This window comes from Staurois parvus, unplaced genomic scaffold, assembly GCF_062004578.1.
Source record: "Staurois parvus isolate SC_StPar_1 unplaced genomic scaffold, SC_StPar_1.0 ptg000080l, whole genome shotgun sequence".
In the NCBI taxonomy this organism is placed as follows: domain Eukaryota; kingdom Metazoa; phylum Chordata; class Amphibia; order Anura; family Ranidae; genus Staurois; species Staurois parvus.
Window position 1 is genome coordinate 11267501 of NW_028317876.1, and position 19950 is coordinate 11287450.

General features: G+C 41.6%; 1 protein-coding gene and 1 long non-coding RNA gene across 14 annotated transcripts in view; one reads left to right on the forward strand and one right to left on the reverse strand.

The window, feature by feature from the left end:
• TENM3 (teneurin transmembrane protein 3) overlaps window positions 1–5599 on the reverse strand; it is a 1391898-nt gene extending 1386299 nt beyond the window's left edge. For 7 of the 13 annotated variants that reach the window (XM_089669656.1, XM_089669655.1, XM_089669658.1 and 4 more), the window contains exon 1: window positions 5212–5598. The gene's annotated coding sequence lies outside the window, so the exon portion shown is untranslated. Of the gene's footprint in view, window positions 1–5211 lie in introns of all 13 variants that reach the window. The other 6 variants (XM_089669645.1, XM_089669651.1, XM_089669650.1 and 3 more) reach the window with 1 other exon arrangement.
• Window positions 5047–19950, forward strand: part of LOC149469214 (uncharacterized) — a 36526-nt gene continuing 21622 nt past the window's right edge. Inside the window, exons 1-2 of the long non-coding RNA XR_016311630.1 lie at window positions 5047–5127; window positions 5236–5297. This is a non-coding gene — a long non-coding RNA (uncharacterized LOC149469214). The remainder of the gene's footprint in view (window positions 5128–5235; window positions 5298–19950) is intronic.

The window sequence follows — 19950 nt, forward strand, 5'->3', positions numbered from 1 at the left end:
AGCATACAGATATTAAGACATAAATAAAGGAATATGAGAGTGCAGTAAAAAACTACACAGGAACCAAACAAAACAATCAATTGAAAAGCAACGTGCCTCAGCTTTGACCTGACAAGATGAAATGTTAGAACGGAGATTTGAATGTCTTTGTCTGAAATTGCAGCTTATCTTTAAGTATGTGGCGTTGACTATACTTGCAAGATTTCCATAATAGCAGTGTATTACTGCCTATTGATAATGAGTGAGAAGGCTTATGTGATTGGTCACTAGGAGCCTAAACAGGGCTCAATATTTAATGTATACAAGCAAGCTAAAAGTAGTAAAAGGGAGCAAAGACTTCATTGCATTGCATTGCAATAGTTCTACTTCAAGAACAAGAGGGCAGAGATCACGCACTTAGTATATTATCATAAAGATCAAATACAATATTTAATTTAATATTATTCACTCATTGTTAGAAAATATTTACACTGCCATAGCCCACTATTATGAATAGATAAGAGTGTTGGACCCATGGTCACACAGGTTGAGAAACATTTTACAATGCATGTGTATAGTATATATAAAAAAATATTAATTAAGTTACATCAGAGTATTTTTACAACTGATATCTTAAAATAAACCTTTATCTCTTGGGGTTTACTATATTTCTAAATGGGTAAGTCGCGGGAAAGGATTTGTTGATAATACTTATGACAACATTTGTCTTTCTTCTCTAAAGTTTAAACATTAATAACACCATTAATAAGATAACTATGCACATTCAGAGGTGAAATAGGGAAATATTGCCTTTCCCAGGATGCTTCCTATGTGACAAATCAAAGTCTCCCATAAATGCAATTAGGTTCTGAAGCTTCCACAGACAGCCTGAGAAGCCATAACGCTTATTTTGAAACAAATGGCATTTTCAAGATTGAGAAATATTGCTATCAATCACAAAGCAAGTTAATTCTCCATAATAAGGCAGGTTTGGATGCAGCCTGATCCATTGTGGAATGCTTGTATCTAAATTGATTACAAAGGCACTGGAAATGTATGCAGCCCTCCAAACCACTTTCTATGCACTGTAACATTAATCTCAATTGTAAAGTGAGCTTCATAATGCCTGCTATGAAAAAGTAGGAAATAAATCAGACTTTATCAGGTGGATCAATTAATCATTTTTTTTAAATATCAAGTGTTTATTTTTTAAAGTGAAGTATGTTAACAAACAATTTATGTGAAGCTGCATGCTTTAAATGCTTATATGTTGATAGGTCATATAAGGAAAGAGTAAAGTTTGGGGCTACAGTAGAACAATAACTCAGCTTGGCATATAAATAGCAACACATTCATACAATTATGCAATCAATAAGGCATAATATAGTTATGAAAGCACATTTTCTATAATTAAAGTGGCTAAACATCGGTAACTTTATTAAAAGTGAAAAATAAAATACAGCATGAAATTTGTTTTCGACATATAACAATTCTTCTGACTAAACTTCAGCGTAGCTAAGAATGTATGTGAGTATTCCTTAGCATGTATAAAAATAATTATTTTCATGATATATGCTAGAGAATAAATCACATTCTATTTTTCATGGAAAGAGCCATTATTTTACATGACGTCTGGGTTTTATTACTATTGTCATGAATGAAATGACGGTTATTATTTCCAATTGATAGTTAAAGACAAATATATCAGAAATATATCTATTGAAAAATGTGGTTTCTACATATATCAGACAGTAAAGAGAAAAAAAAACAGCTTCATGATCCTATGAATAAAATGCATGACCCTTCCTGTACTCTCTTTTTCTTTTCTGACAAACGTGTGTTATTGAAACTTACAGTGTGAGCTTGACTCCTGGTCTCCGTATGATGCTTCCTAAGTTATTACTATGAGACATAATTACTCTGGCTCAGTGGGGCTTAGCAGAAGCACTAGCCTCAACTGGCTAAATGGATTAGATGTGTTAGGCAAAGTTTTCCTTTTCTGTGAAAGCAACTAAATGGGATAAGAAAAAGCACTTGATAGAAAAGGTAAAACTTGTTCTAAAATATAAAACAAAAAAAAGTTTTGTGTTTTTCATAGGTTGTACAAAGTGATTGCATTGATGTGTTTTAAATCGACATGTTGTATGTTACATCACATTGCAATCCTTCAAAAGTCACACTTAAATATATTTCAGTTTCTCAATCCTTAAATGTAGTGAATTAGTGACCATTCATGCAAAGGCCTAACCCAGCTGTACACTGCTGAAGGCTCTGTTTATTTATTTTATTGAAGTTATTCATTCTATATACAGTTAGTCAAAAGAGTAGCCCTGCTGACATTAATCATGCAGTAAATAGAAATAAAAGGGAAGTCTCAGCAGTTTTCAATATAAAAAGACCAGCAATTTTTAGAATTATGAAACAAAAACATAAGAACCACATGAAATGAAATGAAGTGAGGGCTCTTTTGTACACAATCTTGCTGCCTTATTTAACCAGATGGTGCGAAGAACAGTGGTGTGCAGCTACCAATAGCAACCAATCAGATTAATCTTTTCACCAGTTTAGAGTAGTCATTACAATGATATATGATCTCTAATTGGTCGCTATAGGATATTACTCCCTTCTGACTTAACTAAGGACCCATGGGTTTTCAGAAGGAAAAAAAAAAAAGTAAATATCTGATGTCCACTAACCAAGAAGATGTAGTATGAAATATAATACATTTCAAAGATATGTGATAGGTTACTTTTGCTTCGATGGGGTATATGAGAATAAGCGTGCTCTAGCAATATCTGTGTAGGCTAGGATGAGGCACATTCATTTTTACTTGGTGTTGTGGAGGTTTGAAAACGTTCATTAATGTAATCAAAAATAATTCTTTTCAGAAGCAATACGAATAACACGTTGAGAGTGACTTATAGCATTTTAGTGTAAAAGCTCTGGCAAAGCTCATTTCAACTACTGTACCATTAAGTTCTACTCTTCTAGTGGCCATTAAGGCACAAAAAGGAGTTCAAACAGAGAGCTTGAGAAATATTTTAATAAAGATATAAGGGGGCAGCATGAATTGCCATTAAGTTCCATTAACTTGTGCGTTACGGGATTGCTTTTCTATAAAATGGTAATTAGATTGTCAGTAAGAGTTCTATTCTACAATTGACTCTTTACCTGATTTATGGCAGTATTTTACTGAATTAGTGAGTGCTGACAAACTGCAATAACACTTTGAAAAAAGTTATCAAGCCTGTTTTATGACTTCAGACTCAACTACAGAACACACCAAGCAGAACTAGAACTATATTCCCATGCCAAGAATAAAAGACCACCCACTGAATTATTTCACTGCTTCCAAATCTCTGGCATATGCTCCAAGTGCAAGTTAGAACACAGGCTCAGATCCACAGCATTATAGGGATGTCACTGTAGTCATTATACTGGGACAGCTGGCAATAGCACTGGTCATTTACCAGTCTAGACTTCAAAGAGTAAGTTTAAGGTCAAGTGCGGGGTAGGATGACCGCAGCTTGCATTAGGTCATGTGAAATGACCTAGAAGCATATGTAAGTGAAAAAGTAGCCTTGGATTACTTTTTAGTTTTCAAACTGAATGTAAATGAATGAAAAGTCCTTTTAGAACACACAGGCTCAGATCCTCGTCGTTTCAAGGATGCTACTGTAGTCATTATCATGGGACAGATGGCATTAGCACTGGTCACTTACACTAGTCTAGGCTTCCGGGAGAAAGTGTTTAAGGTCAAGTGTGAGGTGAATGACTGCAGCTTGCTAAGGTCACGTGAAATGACCTAGAAGTAGACATAATAGGGAAAAGTGGCCTTGGGTTATTGTTTAGTTCTGGAACTGATGTCAAAAGTCTTTTATGCACACAGTTTCAGATCCACAGCTATACGAGGATGCCACTGTAGTCATTACTATGGGACAAATAGCACGAGAACTGGTCACTTACACTAGTCTAGGCTTCAATTAGTCAAGAAGCAAGCTTTTAAGGTCCTGTGTATAGTAGCTTTGAGCAGGTCATATGAAATGGCCTAGAAACAGACAAAATAGCAAACGGTGGCCTTGGATTACTTGCTAAATCTCAAACTAAATGTTAAATTCCCTTTAGAACACCGAATGCATGTGTTTTTACTATAGCTTAGTAGTAGCATTCTCTTCTGTCCATCATCGGTGACGCTAAGTGGTGGAGGACCATGTATAATAATACACAGAGGAATGCTGATTGTTGTCCTGCCCATGTGACCAGCCTAATGGTATATCTGTATACATCACATTTGTAACAGAGCTGGCAGGTTAAGTCTGGCTGTATTAACACCGCATGTGCCTGAGTCTGATTGATTTGTTCCCTTGTTCCGGAACAAAACCAAGTAAGACTTCCCTTTCCCACACCAACCTTCCTACTAGTGCTGTGTTGACAAAATAGTAGTTCTTTCTAAATCAGCGCTCTTTTACTGCAATTAACAGAAATCAAGCAGAGATGTCAGGGCTGCTTGCACAATAAAATCCCCCTTTGTCCTACATAGACGGAAATGAACTTTCTGGCAAGAAAGCAGCAGCTGTGGTGATATTGACACATCTCTTCCCAGCAGGGTTAAGGTCGGGATGATCACATGCTGACATCCACTCCTTGCAGGCTCTTATTGACTAGAAAACCAGTTAGTCTCTAGTTTAACCCCTTCTCAGCTGTCATAGGCACAAGCCTTGATCATATCCCACAGACCTGTGGATTAATATGAACACAGCTTTCTTTCTGAGCTTCACATGCTGCTTGCGAAGGGAGATTTGCTGAGTGTTAGTGTGTTAATCCTACAGCACTGCACTATTAGGATGAGGGCAGGTTGCTGAGTACCAATCAGGCACAATGAGGAGGCTACAGGTTTCTGTTTCTTCGTAAGAACTCCAAAGCAGAAGGATTGCTCTCCCTCCTGTCTACAGAGACGGGTCATTTGGCATGGATCCTGCCCTTTGCTTTGCAAATGTCAGAAAGATCAATGACACCATCTGTCCCTACAATCCACCCCTGAACGCAGAGGATGAACTTAGAAAGGGATGCTTTCTGTTAGCACCCAAGATGATGACAGGTTCTCAATGTTCTGTACTGCAAGCAGTAAACATGCCAATGACAGCCATGGTAAAAAAAAAAAAAAAATCAGAGGATGAGTCAAATATTCATCATAAAAGACTGCATACTTCAAAAACTAAAGCACTGACTTACCTGCTGCTGTTGCACTTTTTGCAGGTTACCCTCCTGGGATCCAAAGCTGGAAAGCATCACGCAAGTTGACGGATGTGCAATGGAAGGTCAGTACAAATGAGGGGTCGAATAGAGGGGGGCAACTTGTGCTCAGTTCCAGGTGGCCACCTATCCTGTAGCAATGATGCCAGCAGCTTAGTCCACACTTGTTTCTTGGTCCTGTGAGTTTCTTCTTCAACTGTGGATCACACACACCCCCTTGTGCAGACCCTGCGCACTATCTCCCTAGGTCATGTGTTGCCAGGCACACTGGGCGATGCTGCAGAGTAACCGGGACAAGTTGTCCAGGCTGGGAGCAGCTCCAGCAGCCACTGCCAGGCAAACACGTGAAGCAGCTGCTGCCTTTGCCTCTACCCAGGAGCCTACCACGCTCCTCCCCAGCACAGAGCAAGGGGGGAGCCCAGCGTCCTCTAAACACCGCAGCCACCAGCCTGCATATTTATAATCTTCCTCCGTTGCTCAGCAGGAAGGCTACTTTCGTACGTCCTTATCAAAGAGGGAGGAAAAATGTGCGCCTATATACATCTTTAAAAAAAAAAAAAGGACGCCTGCTTTTATTTGTGCTGCTGTTTGCAGGATTTCCCTACGGCTTGCCAATCCTTTCTCACTCCCCCTGTCTATGTCTGCTAATGCAAAGTACCAATGCTCCCATGCTGTGTCCAATCAGTGCATCTACTACTAGTGCAATGATTTAGGGGTCATCCATGAATAACACTTCACACTGATGAATGGCTCTTTGCAGCCTCCTGCCCTGATGAGGGTGTCTGCTCGCTGCTGATTGCAAACACTAATGAACTTACAGCTTCATTAGCTGGGCTTTCTCGCCAGCAATATTGTGGTCTGAGCTGTGTGTGACTCCTGTAAATAATCAGAAAAATAGCACATTATCCATTTTCACAAAACACTTACACACACACCTCTCTTTCATCTCACAAAGAACCTGCACTGCATTTTAGAAACCTAAGGACGTGTGACAGCAAACCGAGGATCTTAGTAATTTCTCAACAAATCAAACGTAGAAATTCAAAAGAAGCACCAGCTAGCAGTAGAAGCAGGCAATTAGCTGCGGTTTGTACTGTAAGCCTGCTCTCTACTGTACCAAAGAGGAAATAATATTAAAAAAAAAAGACATTTTCTCTCCAGGGGAGGCTCCAATATGCTGCAGACCCATGGAAACTACAGTAATAGCCTAAGTCAGTTGACAAACCTCAGATAAACTGATAGAAAGGAAAGCAGAAAAAAAAGAGATTGTATCTCTGAGCAATAAAACTGGTACCTATGCTAATGGCAACAACAGAAGAGCATCCTGACATGGTCATGGCATAGCACAAAGGAGCAAGAGTAGCAGGCAACATAAAGAGGTACACACTCAGTTTAATAGTCATATTTTTTTTTGGTCACAGTATTTTTTTTTTTAAGGGTCAACCTCAAGTTTATAAATAATAAAGTAACCAATGTAAATGCTAGGTATAGCCTTAAAGTGACATCAAGAAAAAAAAATCTATTTGATTATGCATTCTTAAAGGGGACCTTCACTCTAAATATAAATGTACTTCTTCCTGCCTTCTACCCCCTCTTTCTTTCTCACACATGGATTTTTTTTTCTTAACCGCATAGTGCTTAGCTTAAAGTGAGTATAATATTCTGCCCCGCTTTGCAGATTCTGCTGGGCTTCAGGTCCCGGTAGAGCCCTGCAGCACATCTGTGCATGGGTTTCCTGCACATGTGTAATGCCAGTAATTCTCACTCATGCCTGCACCTACAGACAGAGGCTGCCAGCATATGAAATCATCATTAAGGCAGCACTCTAACTTAAAAGCAAGAATACTTTACTTGTACAGTTAACCCTTTGTATGTGTCACTTCCTTATTCTGCACACCTCACATTGGATGCTCTGTAACATCCCCCAATGGATGCAGCACTTTTGGTGGATACCGCATAGCCTGTACCCACTTCACCAGTGCAGGCAATGTGTCACCTCACTCCTAATGACATTATGATACTTCTATTTTTAGATGGTAAATTGTCTATCAGTCCATAAGTCAATTTAGCAACATATGCCCATATCTCCTGGAACCCTCAGATGGGTACTCACAATGGGTGGCAAGGCAGCAAAGTGGAGATTACATACTCAGCAGCACTCTCCTTCTTTAACCATGTGAGAGCCCACAGAACCTTTCACCTGTATACAGTTCCCTTTTTATATGCTTTGTCCAGCAGAGGAAGGTGATTGCCAGAAAAGCCCGGGAAAGACTGGCTAGAAGAGTTAACCCTTGCCTACCAAACAGCACCACTTCTGCTGGACAACATTAACTAAGCAGTGCAACTTACACAGCAGAAAATACACTTAACCAAGGAAATAATTACCACAACCAACTTAGCAATATCTCAGTATGCACCTGTTTACATGCGTGAAGATGGGGCAGTATGCGAATCCAAAACATTGTCACGTCAGACGAGATTTGGCAAAGGGCTCTACCTAACCTTAGGGTCCTAGTGGAGCCATCTGATGCACCTGCGCTTGTGCGGGAATAACAAAGATGCTGGCGCTGAAGAAGGACAGAACAAAAGATAAAGGAGTATGAAATTCTTCTTTAACTCAGTAAAGTATCTTCTATTGCTCTCAACCTCCAAATCTCCAAATTCCCGTTTATCTGCTGTGAACTGACTTCCTGTTGAGGACTGCGCTTGTTCTCCATGTTACTATTATATGTTGGAACGTAGCCACCCTCTCTTGCTCACCCCAAAGATGGAATAGGAACTATGGATTAAGGGATTTGACTTGTGTGTATAGAGCCGTGCATGTGACTGAAACTCACTCACACTGCTAGTTCCAAATGAATGAAAGTGAGAGGGAATAGGAGGGGTTTGGGAGTTCACAGAAGACATTACAAGGAGGTAGACACACAGTAAAAATTATTTCATGTACAATTAATTACAGGGCCATTAAGTAATGGAATGTAAGGATTATTTTTGAAGAATAGGGGTATTGTTTAGTGTCACTTTGGAGACACCTATGCCATCAAATATCTAATTGCAGAAAATCCTATCACACTGTCCTTCCCGACTAGACTGGATGACTAACCTCAACTAAAAAATCCTGACATAAGTGTAAGAGAGGGAAGAGCAGGGATCTATATACTGTAGGCATCAGAGCGTGGTATCCTGAGCCCACCAAAAAAGCACAATCCTGAAAAAAATCAAACTGCAAACAAAGAAGAGGAACAGAGGGAAGGAGAGAGAATACAGCACCCTTTGGGCTATCCCATGGGGTCCCAGCTTAGTGCTAGGATCCAGCCGTTCTGATTCTGTCCTACTTCACAAACATGCACAGGCTTTGAAAAGTTGAAGTGCGTTCCTACATTTAAGACTATAATGATGAGAGCATATATTAATGATAATTAATGCTAGCACAGATATGATGCTGCACAGTGCACACATTTTCTCATGCACCATAACTCATGGACTAAACAGCTTAGAGCATCATTTTGCTATATGTATCTCAGGATAGAACTTGCCTAAGGTCATGCAATGCTGTCTCACATTGAGTTCATGTACAGTACAACCAATGTCATTATTATTAACTCTCAGTCATTTCCAGTGGATGCAAGCTGGATGCTACGCCTCAAGACCTAAGTGTGGATAATGTCAGCGATTTAGACATTTGTATATTAGCTTGACATTTACTGCATGCTTCTTTTATTCAATACCAGACTAGATAATATTGGCATTATCCAGTACAAGCTGGAATATGTTTAAAAGGATATTGTTTAAGGCTTTTTTTTTAATAAAAAAAATAACAAATATGTCTATACTTACCTGCTGTGTGCAGTGGTTTTGAACAAAGCAGCACGGATCCTACTCTTCTCAGGCCCCCCACAGGCTCTTCTGGCCCCTTCCTCCAGTTGGTTCCCCCTACAGCAAGCAGCTTGTTATGGGGTCACCCGCTCCTCTGTGTGTCCATTCACACACTGACTCACAGCTCGACCCCGCCCCCTCTCTCTTCTCATTAGCTCACTGGCTGTGATTGACAGCAGTGGGGGCCAATGAGAAGAGGGAGTCCCAGGATAGACGAGACTTCAGTGCACATCGCTGGATTGAGAGGGAGCTTAGGTGAGTATTAGGGGGGCTGGGGGGATGCTACACAGAAGGTTTTTTACCTTCATGCATAGAATGCATGAAGGTAAAAAGCCTTGAGCCTTTAGAACAGTGGTTCTTAACCTTGTTGGAGGTACTGAACCCCACCAGTTTCATATGCGCATTCACCGAACCCTTCTTAATTGGAAAAATAAAATATGATTTTTAAAATTCAAAACATAGGTATATATTTATACATAGGTGCACAAAATGAACAAAACTGTTAAGAACAAAGAAAACCATTAAAACATGATTTTCACACAAAAACAAAAACATAATAATGAATATTTACTGCACGAATCATATGAGTCGGGTGTGGGTCTTCACCTCTGCCGAACCCGCGAGACTGACTCACTGAACCCCTGTGGTTCGATCGAACCCAGGTTAAGAACCACTGCTTTAGAACCACTTTAAGGTATTCATTTAGGTGAGACTATACACTCTTAGAGATTTATTCTAAATAAAGAACACATCTTTTTACAACTAAGCAAAAATGCGTTAATAATGTGGACCTAAAAAGGTTTGCAATGTGCCTACAACAACTTTGCTGTAGAAGTTACTGAAAATGCTTCAGTTATGCTTCAAAACCATTTTCTGTGTTCGGAATTCACAACAGACAAAGATCTAAAGAGATTTGAACCATCTATGGGCAGGCTGGTTGTGCCCAATTTGTTGTATGGGTTGGGTGCAACCAGACTGTCAGATGTTTCCATGAGATTATTACCAGGGCTACAGCCACTAGCAATAATCACTGTCTTGCTAAGCCCCCCACCCTGTTGCTGGGAAAGTGTATAAATAGTTTGGGTTGCAGAACAGCATTACCAGGTGAGGAGTTGCTACCCCTTACTTCAAGTCACTTTCCATCGAGGCCCCGCTAGGGCTAGCTGCAGGGTCTATACTTCAGTCCTGCTTTGGAGTTACTTGGATCTCTGCTCAATTTTCCACCAGCAGAGTTTTGGAGAGTGTTATGAGTCTGGTTAACCCTCACTGTAATATGTTTGAGGTACCGGAGGCATCAAGGTACCATAAGGACTTTTGTGAGTACTGATCTGACCTGGGGTTTTTGTGCCTGTTAGCAGAGAATTGTTCCTTAATAAAGAAGACAGTAGTTGGAGACTGCACTCAAAGAGTCTCATCCTTGACTTACCTGTTTTGGTTCCAGCTCTTGGGACTCTGAACAATTGGGATTGCTGAGATCTGTAGTTCCTCTCCAGAGAGGTACATACCAACCAGCCCCCTCTAGTTTGTAAAAAAAACACTGTTTATTAAGCCTGGGCTAAGTAGATTCTCTTCTGAGAGATTCATACAGTCAGCCCCTTTTCATTGTCATTGTGGGAGAACTGTTCTTTTAATCTTTCACGGTGGATTTTGAGTATGGAAGATATTTGTTTCTGAAGTTTGGCTATAGTGAAGAGTGTCCTCCTGTTTGTATATAGTGTGTGAGTATCCCATACCATTCCCTATCACCATCCAAGTTCCCTAAAATAAAACCACAAAAAGATACCCATAGACTGTTCAGCCCTGACTGAGCCAATTGGAGCAACTGTTCCTATGTGCCTGGGTGCCTCTGCACTAATTAAGAAAGAATATGGGTAATATTATAGTACACTGCTAAAACAAATTAAAGGAACACTTTGAAAACACATCAGATCTCTATAGGGAAAAATATAATGCTGGATATCTATACTGATATGGACTGGGTAATGTGTTAGGAATGTAAGTTAGCCCCATTGTTTGATGGAAATGAAAATTATCAACCTACAGAGGACTGAGTTCAAAGACACCCCAAAAATCAAAGTGAAAAAATTATGCTGCATTCTAGTCCATTTTGCTGAAATTTTATTGCAGCAAATTAAAATGGTACTCAGTAGTTTGTGTGGCCGCCATGTGCTTGTATGCATGCCTAACAATGTCAGGGCATGCTCCTAATGAGACAATGGATGGTGTCCTGGGGTATTTCCTCCAGATCTGGATCAGGGCATCACTAAGCTCCTGGACAGTAGAAGGTGTAACTTGGCGGCGTTGGATGGACCGAAATATGATATCCCAGAGGTACATTGGATTAAGGTCAGGTGAGCGTGGGGGCCATTAAGTGGTATCAATTCCTTCATCCTCCAGGAACTGCCTGCATACTCTCGCCACATGAGGCCAGGCATTGTTGTGCACCAGGAGGAACCCAGAACCCACTGCACCAGTGTATGGTCTGACAATGAGTCCAAGGATTTCATCCCGATACCTAATGACAGTCAGGGTGCCATTGTCTAGCCTGTAAAGGACTGTTCTTCCCTTTATAGATATGCCTCCCAGACCATCACTGACCCACCACCAAAATGGTCATGCTGAATGATGTTAAGGCCAGCATAACATGCTCCATGGCTTCTCAAGACCCTTTCACGTCTGTCACATGTGGTCAGGGTGAGCCTTCTCTCATCTGTGAAAAGCACAGGGCACCAGTGTCAGACCTGCCAATTCTGGTGTTCAATGGAAAATGTAATTCGAGCTCTATGGTGTCGGGCAGTGAGCGCAGGGCCCACTAGAGGACATTGGGCCCTCAGATGAGCCTCATGAAGTCTATTTCTGATTGTTTGGTCAGAGACATTCACACCAGTGGCCTGCTGGAGGTAATTTTGTAGGGCTCTGGCAGTGCTCATCCTGTTTCTCCTTGCACAAAGGAGCAGATACCGGTCCTGCTGATGAGTTAAGGGCCTTATATGGCCCTGTCCAGCTCTCCTAAAGTAACTGCCTGTCTCCTGGAATCTCCTCCATGCTCTTGAGACCTTCTGGCAATGGCACGTATTGATGTGCTATCCTGGAGGAGTTAGTCTGCCCGTGCAACCTCTGTAGGGCCCTCGGGGTCAGTAGGGGGCACCATGAGATGCCCCGGTACCTTTTTCATAGGCTTTTTTGAGTTTGGGCAAGGACACAGGGGCCCCATGATCCCCTATTGCCCGGGGGCCCCATGAGTTGTCAGTCCGCCCCTGGGTCCAGGTATCGCCTCATGCTATCAGTAGTGACACTGACCCTAGCCAATTGCAAAACTAGTGAAAAACAGTCAGAAAAGATGAGTAGGGAAAAAAATGTCAGTGGCCTCCACCTGTAAAACCATTCCTGTTTGAGGACCGTCTCATTGTTGCCCATCTAGTGCACCTGTTGTTAATTTCATTAATACCAAAACAGCTGAAACTGATTAACAACCCCCTCTGCTACTTAACTGACCAGATCAATATCCCAGAAGTTTAATTAACTTGATGCTACACTCTGATTAAAAAGTGTTCATTTAATTTTTTTGAGCAATATATCTAGATAGATAGATAGACAGACAGACAGACAGACAGACAGACAGACAGACAGACAGACAGACAGACAGACAGACAGACAGATAGATAGATAGATAGATAGATAGATAGATATGCAAATTAATTTATTAGCCCTTTCTTTTTCTTTTTTGTAGCTAGGACAAACCACATAAAAGAACCTTTTTTTATGAAATAAGTCATCCAGTAGCTTTCTACACTAGTCTGGTCACTCTTACTTTGATCATTCTGATGTAGGAGTAATTGGATATGAAATGAGTTGATATGTGAAGACATTTATCCTGGATTGTAGCATAGCTTTGCAGAATGTACCAGAATGTACCAGCACTCTCTCAGTGCTGGGAACAGCCATCGGGCAGCAATAACTGTGGTCATTGCTGTATGTGTGCTTATACATGCATGTAAATGAGGGTCATTTATGATGTGATTTTCCAAAAAGGCTGCTTTCTGCAGAGTTTGCTTAAATTTGAGTTCAACTCTAAAAGCTGAACTCCAGGCAAACATCTAAATACAAGGATGAGATACATATATGAAAGTTGTTTTACTTTCCAAAAGGATTTGTATTTCTGTCTATCCAGGCCATGATATTTACACAGCTCTGCCACAGAGCACAAACATGCCTATTAGGAGAGTGGACTTGATATTTTTATCTGCTGCAGATTCACTTTCACTTACAGGTCTTCTCCTCTTCCCCAGCCTGTGACTGAACTTTTATTGCCAGATCACAGCAGAATGCAGTGCGGGAAACCAGCGTTCCTTGTTCATAATGCACTGCAGATGTTATCTGCAGTATGCGTCAATAATAAGTTAATGACACTCGAATGCAGGTCGCAAACACAGAGCGTTTGCCTGCACCTGATAGCATGGTAAGAAAAGTACCATACAATCCGGTTGAAGTGCGTTTCTAAAAGTAGTGTATGCATGGGCTGAAAAGTATAAATGCATGAATGGGCTGAAACCGCACCACACAGAACTGCATATGAATCCCGCAGGAACACACAGTGCTTTCCTGTGCGTTTCCTGTGCAGGTATGATGTGAACCGCCCTGAAAGGAGAAGCTGATAACTAGCAAGCATATCTTTCTTGCACCCTGCTCTCTTGCTGCAACACACCCAGTAACCTCCTTGTACTGCTTCTCCCTCCTGCTCTTTGCGCTCTGCTGTATATGGACTGCAGGAGGCTGACACCAAGTCACATTAAGGTAATTATACAGCTTGCAAAAAAATAAAAGGATGTATTAATGTTCACGGATCTGTAATAACATGTTCATTTATATCTGCTTGGATTTCAGCTTTAACTGTTTTTTTCATGGAGAATGTAATAAGCAGGAACACCTAAAACTTCATGTTGGGGAAAACAAATCCAAGAGCTATGGCAGGCAGGGCTCACCATCAATGTTACCAAGACACATAGGGGTTGATTTACTAAAACTGGAGAGTACAAAATCTGGTGCAGCTGTGCATGGTAGCCAATGAGCTTCTAACTTCAGTTTGTTCAAATAACCTTTGACAAAAAAACTGGAAGCTGATTGGTTTCTATGCGGAGCTGCACCAGATTTTGCACTTTCCAGTTTAAGTAAATAAACCCAAAGCTGTAGGAAGCCAGTTGGAGTTATTTACTAAAACTGGAGAGTACATTATTTGGTGCCGCTCTGCATAACTTCCAGGTTTTATTGCCAAAGATTATTTGAACAAACAAAATTTAGAAGCTGATAGGCTACCATGCATAACTGCACCAGATTCTGAGTGCACCAGTTTTAGTAAATCAATCCCACAGTGTCTGTGTTTTCTATATCTGCCTGGAGTTCAGCTTTATTCACTTGATCTGGTCCAGGGGAAATATGCACTCAAACCATTATACAATATCTATATTCTGAGTGCTCTATCATTTTTTATAAAGACTAAATTGTGTATGAGGTATGAACAATTGCAACTGTCATAGCTGGAATGGACGTGCTGCTTAGAAAAGTCAGAACTCACAATGCTGACTGTTCCACTCAAAGCCAGAAAATGGTGCTTCATCAGTGAATGCAATTTACTCAAGTGACATCCTTTTGGAGGTATCTACCTTAGTAAGTACCCTAGTAAGGGAGCACTAGATTTCTTTATTAATGATAAGTAAATATACTTGCACATTATTTGGGAGACCACTGAATACTCTGCTAAGTCCAAAAACAAATCAGTTCACTGCAGTGCTGGGGCAAGGTCATCCAGTGCCCAGGGTGAAGATGCCAATCTGGGCCACACACGACTCATTATTGCATGCCCAATCATCTTCTGCAGCTGGGATCCCACTCCCTTCTGTTAATGCTCTGTTCTCAGCATCACTGTACAGCTCTGGGTCTGCCAATCAGGTATTAAGTGGACCTGGAATTGCACAGTGACCTTGCCATGTGGATTTTGAAAGCTGAAGAACCCCTGGGCACTGCAACTAGAAGCAAGATGTGAACAGCATATGAAAGGTTGTGGTCACACTGTGCCAACAGTGCAAAGGGAATGAGGGGTATAAACAAATAGGACCTGAGCATACCGACTATATTCACAGCATATATATGCTCCAGTCCTTGTACCTGCACACTTTGCATTGAAGAGAGTTCTGGATTATTATTGTCTGTGTGCAGATTTGCAGGGAGTCTCTCAGGAGCTATAAGCAAGCAGAGAGACTCGAGATGAATCATACCCAGGGGCGGACTGGCCATTCAGGAACTTGGGCACTGCCCGAGGGCCCAGGGTCAGTAGGGTGCCCCATGAGATGCCCCTGGTACCTTTCATAGGCTTTATTTGGGTATGGTTTGAGTGTGGGTGAGGACACAGGGGCCCCATGATCTCCTATTGACTGGGGGCCCCATGAGTTGTTAGTCCGCCCCTGATCATACTTGTGCTTATTGCACACTAACACTGCATCATTTTCCCCCACCGCTTATTTCTGCACCCCTGTACAACCCCACATAATGCAGCTCCCTTCAGACTCACATACAGTACAGCCCCCCACACATATATACACTCACCGGCCACTTTATTAGGTATACCTGTTCAATTTCTTGGTAATACAAATTGCTAATCAGCCAATCACATGGCAGCAACTCAATGCATTTATGCATCTACATGTGGTGAAGACAACTTACTGAAGTTCAAACCAAGCATCAGAATGGGGACGAAAGGGGATTTAAGTGACTTTGAATGTGGCATTCTTGTTGGTGCCAGACAGGCTGGTCTGAGTATTTAAAAAACTTCTGATCTACTGGGATTTGCTCTCACATACATACAATGCAGCCCCTTGCCTCCCTTTCCCCTCCCACATACAAACAATGCAACCCCATTCCTTATACAAACATACAATACAGTCCCATTGGCTTCACACATACACACAATGTAGCCCACATATCCCCCCTCATATAAAATTACTGTGCAACTGCCTGCCCCCTTCCCTTTTACAAACAGTGCAAACACAACTTCTTCACACATACATACAATAAAGCCCACCTGTCCTCCTCATAAATTACATAAATGCAAGACCCCCGTCCCCTCACATATACATAACATGCAGCCCACCTTCCATCCTACAAAACACAATGCAGCCCACCTGCCCCTTCCCCTTCACATATAAATGCAATGCAGCCTGCAAAAAAATCTAGCCCCACCTCTTACACATACACAGTATGAAACCCCTTCTTCACACATGCAACCAATGCAGCCCACCTTCTTCCCTCTCTCATACACATAGAAATAATGTATTCTCTCAGTCTCCCTCCCATATACAAAAAATGCAGCTCCCCTGCTCCCCTCCAACATACAATGCAGCATCCCTTCCCCACACATACATACAATGCAATGCCCCTTCCTCACATATACATACACTATATTGCCAAAAATATGGGGACATCCCTAACAAATAATTGGATTCAGGTTTTCCAATCACCTCCATGGCCAACTGTTAGTGGTATTATAACAAAGTGGAAGCAACTGGGAACAATAGCAACTCACCATGTAAAGTGATAGAGCAGGGTTAGCACTAGCTAAAGCACACAGTGCGCAGTAGTCACCAACAGTCAATAGCTAAAGACCTCCAAACTTCATGTGACCTTCAGATTAGCACAACAACAGTGTGTAGTGAGCTTCATGGAATGGGTTTCCATGGCCGAGTAGCTGCATCCAAGCCTTACATCACCAAATGCAATGCAAAGTATCGGATTCAGTGGTGTAAAGCACACTGCCACTGGACTCTAGAGCAGTGGAGATGTGTTCTCTGGAGTGACAAATAGAGCTTCTCTGTCCGGCAATCTGATGGATGTGTATGGATTGCCTGACTGCATTATGCCAAGTGTAAAGTTTGGTGGAGGGGGGATGATGGTGTGAGGTTGTTTTTCAGGGGTTGGGTTTGGCCCCTTAGTTCCAGTGAAGGGAACTCTTAAGGCGTCAGCATACCAAGACATTTTGGAAAATTTCATGCTCCCAACTTTGTGGAAACAGTTTGGGGATGGCCCCTTCCTGTCCCAACATGACTGCGCACCAGTGCACAAAGCAAGGTCCATAAAGACATGGATGAGCGAGTTTGGGGTGGAGGAACTTAACTGACCTGCACAGAGTCCTGACCTCAACCCGATAGAACACCTTTGGGATGAATTAGGTGTCCGTTTATGAACCAGCGATAAATGATTGCTGCTCAGTTCTCCGGCATTCTCGGAGAACGCAGTTCTCCTGTGAATGCCTTTTATGAAGCAGTTCTCCGTACGAAGGGAGAACGGTCTCCAAACGCTGGAGAACGGTCTACAAAGGCTGGGAAATGGCTGATTTTACTATAATCTCGCGAGATTACAGTAAAAGATCAGTTTACTAAGCAAAGGTAAATTATCGCTACTTAGTTTGCGGTCCCTCCGATTCTCCAGCTCTGGGCTGGAGAATCTGGAGGGAGAACACAGATCTCCAGTGAAGGGCTGAACATGTTATCCGCTGATCTCCTGAGTGTCATAAACTGTGAATGACCAGAGAATAGCTGCGGTCCTCTGAATCACAGCTATTCTCTGTGTCATAAACGGACACCTTAGAGCGGAAACTGCGAGCCGGGCCTTCTCGTCCGACATCAGTGTCTGACCTCACTAATGCGCTTCTGGACAAATGGTCAAACATTCCCATAGCCATACTCCTAAACCTTGTGGACAGCCTTCCCAGAAGAGTTGAAGCTGTTATAGCTGTAAAGGGTAGGTCAACTCAATATTCTTTTTGGACAGCAATGGCTTCCTCCGTGGTGTCCTCCCATGTACTCCATTCTTGTTTAATGTTTTCCTTATTCTAGATGTGTCAACAAAAATGTTAGCATGTGCCAGAGATTTCTGTAGGTCTTTAGCTGACACTCTGGGATTCTTCTTTACCTCATGCAGCATTCTGCGCTGTGCTCTTGCAGTCATTTTTACAGGACGACCACGCCTAGGGAGAGTAGCAGCAGTGCTAAACTTTCTCCATTTGTAGACAGTCTGTCTTACCGTGGACACATGAACATCAAGGCTTTTGGAGATACTTTTGTAACCCTTTCCAGCTTCATGCAAGTCAACAATTCTTGATCGTAGGTCTTCTGAGAGCTCTTTTCTGCGAGGCATGGTTCACATCAGACAGTGCTTCTTGAAACCAGTAAACCCAAAACAGGTGTGTGTTTTTTAAGGGCAGGACAGCTGTCAGCAACACATCCAATATCATCATACTGATTGGAGTCAAGATTGGCTCACTCCTGGCTCTAATTAGCTCTGGGAGAAGTCATTAAGCTAGGACCTCACATACTTTTTCCTCCCTGCACTGTGAATGTTTACATGTTATGTGCAATTAAACCATGGCAACATCTAATGTTTGTGTAGTATTATGTTCAGCAGACTGTGTTCTTCTATTGTTATGACTTAGATGAGGTCTGGAGCACATTTTATGCCCAATTCATGCAAAACTCCACGTAATCCCAAGGGGTTCACATACTTTTTCTTGCAACTGTACATGGACACAATGCAGCCCCCACAACAATAACTCCCAGAAGTTCTCCTAAAGATGTTGGCAGCCTTGAGTAGGCATAGCTACAATCTGTGCAGAATTAGAAAGTATTCTTGTTCTGCTTCCTCCTAATGAGGATTGCAGGCTGAGGGTGGCACAGAGAAATCCTTCTAGGGCAGCACTACAGAGGCAGCTGGCAAGCTCAATGAGCTGTCCCTCCTGCCCCCCTCAGTCTGACCTTGCACTATACTAATACACTATGCAAATATTTTATTTTTACTTTTTTTCTCACCTCTATTTCTAGGTTAGTATACTTTTACAACCCCTCTCTACTTTGGCCACTATGTGCCATTTATTAGAATGATCTTGGAATAAGCAAACACAATTGTTCAACCAGCTTTATTTCTGAAGCATGAAAATGCTATGACAGGAAGGTCCATCCCAGATGGACACATCTTCTGCAAAGGTACATAGCTCGGCCAGCATGTATCTGCGGAGGTCACACATCACCTTTAGACAAATGACCATGTCCTTATCCAATATTACCAACAATTATCTTATGTCTCACATACTTATAATTTCTGTGGCAGTCTATTCCCTTCAGTTCTCTGCTTTCTCACAGAAAACCACACTAAGGGGGTCATTTAAAAAGGAAAGCAGATATCCCTATCCACAATCCACTATACACTGCAAGATTACTTGATCCTTAACATATTGACTGCATTGAGAACCTAGAGTTCCTCATATAGTTAATTTGATATTAAACCTAAAAGCAAACATTTATTATCTTGCAGCTTACCAATTCTTAGATATGATGGCTGCTTTAGTTTTCTTTTTAGGTCTCTTCTTTCTTCTATTTTCATCTGGTGAACCTGCCAGTAAGTCTGTTGTTTTTCAAAATAACAAGCTCTCTTCCAGATGTAACAGTTTACAGGTTTGAGACACACCATTTACCACTGGCAGGGGTGCTTACAATGATCAGCTTTAATTCATGTAAAACAAAAAAGGAAAAAAAAAGTGGTTTGCTGTAACTGCTCATAGCTAGTGAGCTGGAGTTTGGCTTCAGTTTTATCTGATCATACATTTAACACAAACCCCCCTTCCCCCTTTAGACTGACAATGCTGTTGTCTTATGTGCCTCCTGTGCTCATTCATCCAGAGTAGGGGGCAATACAGGACGTGTGTCACAGGCCAGATTACCAGGTGAAAACAAAATGAAAAACTAATACAGCCACCACATCTAATGATTGGTAAGCTACAATACTTAAAATTTTTGGTTT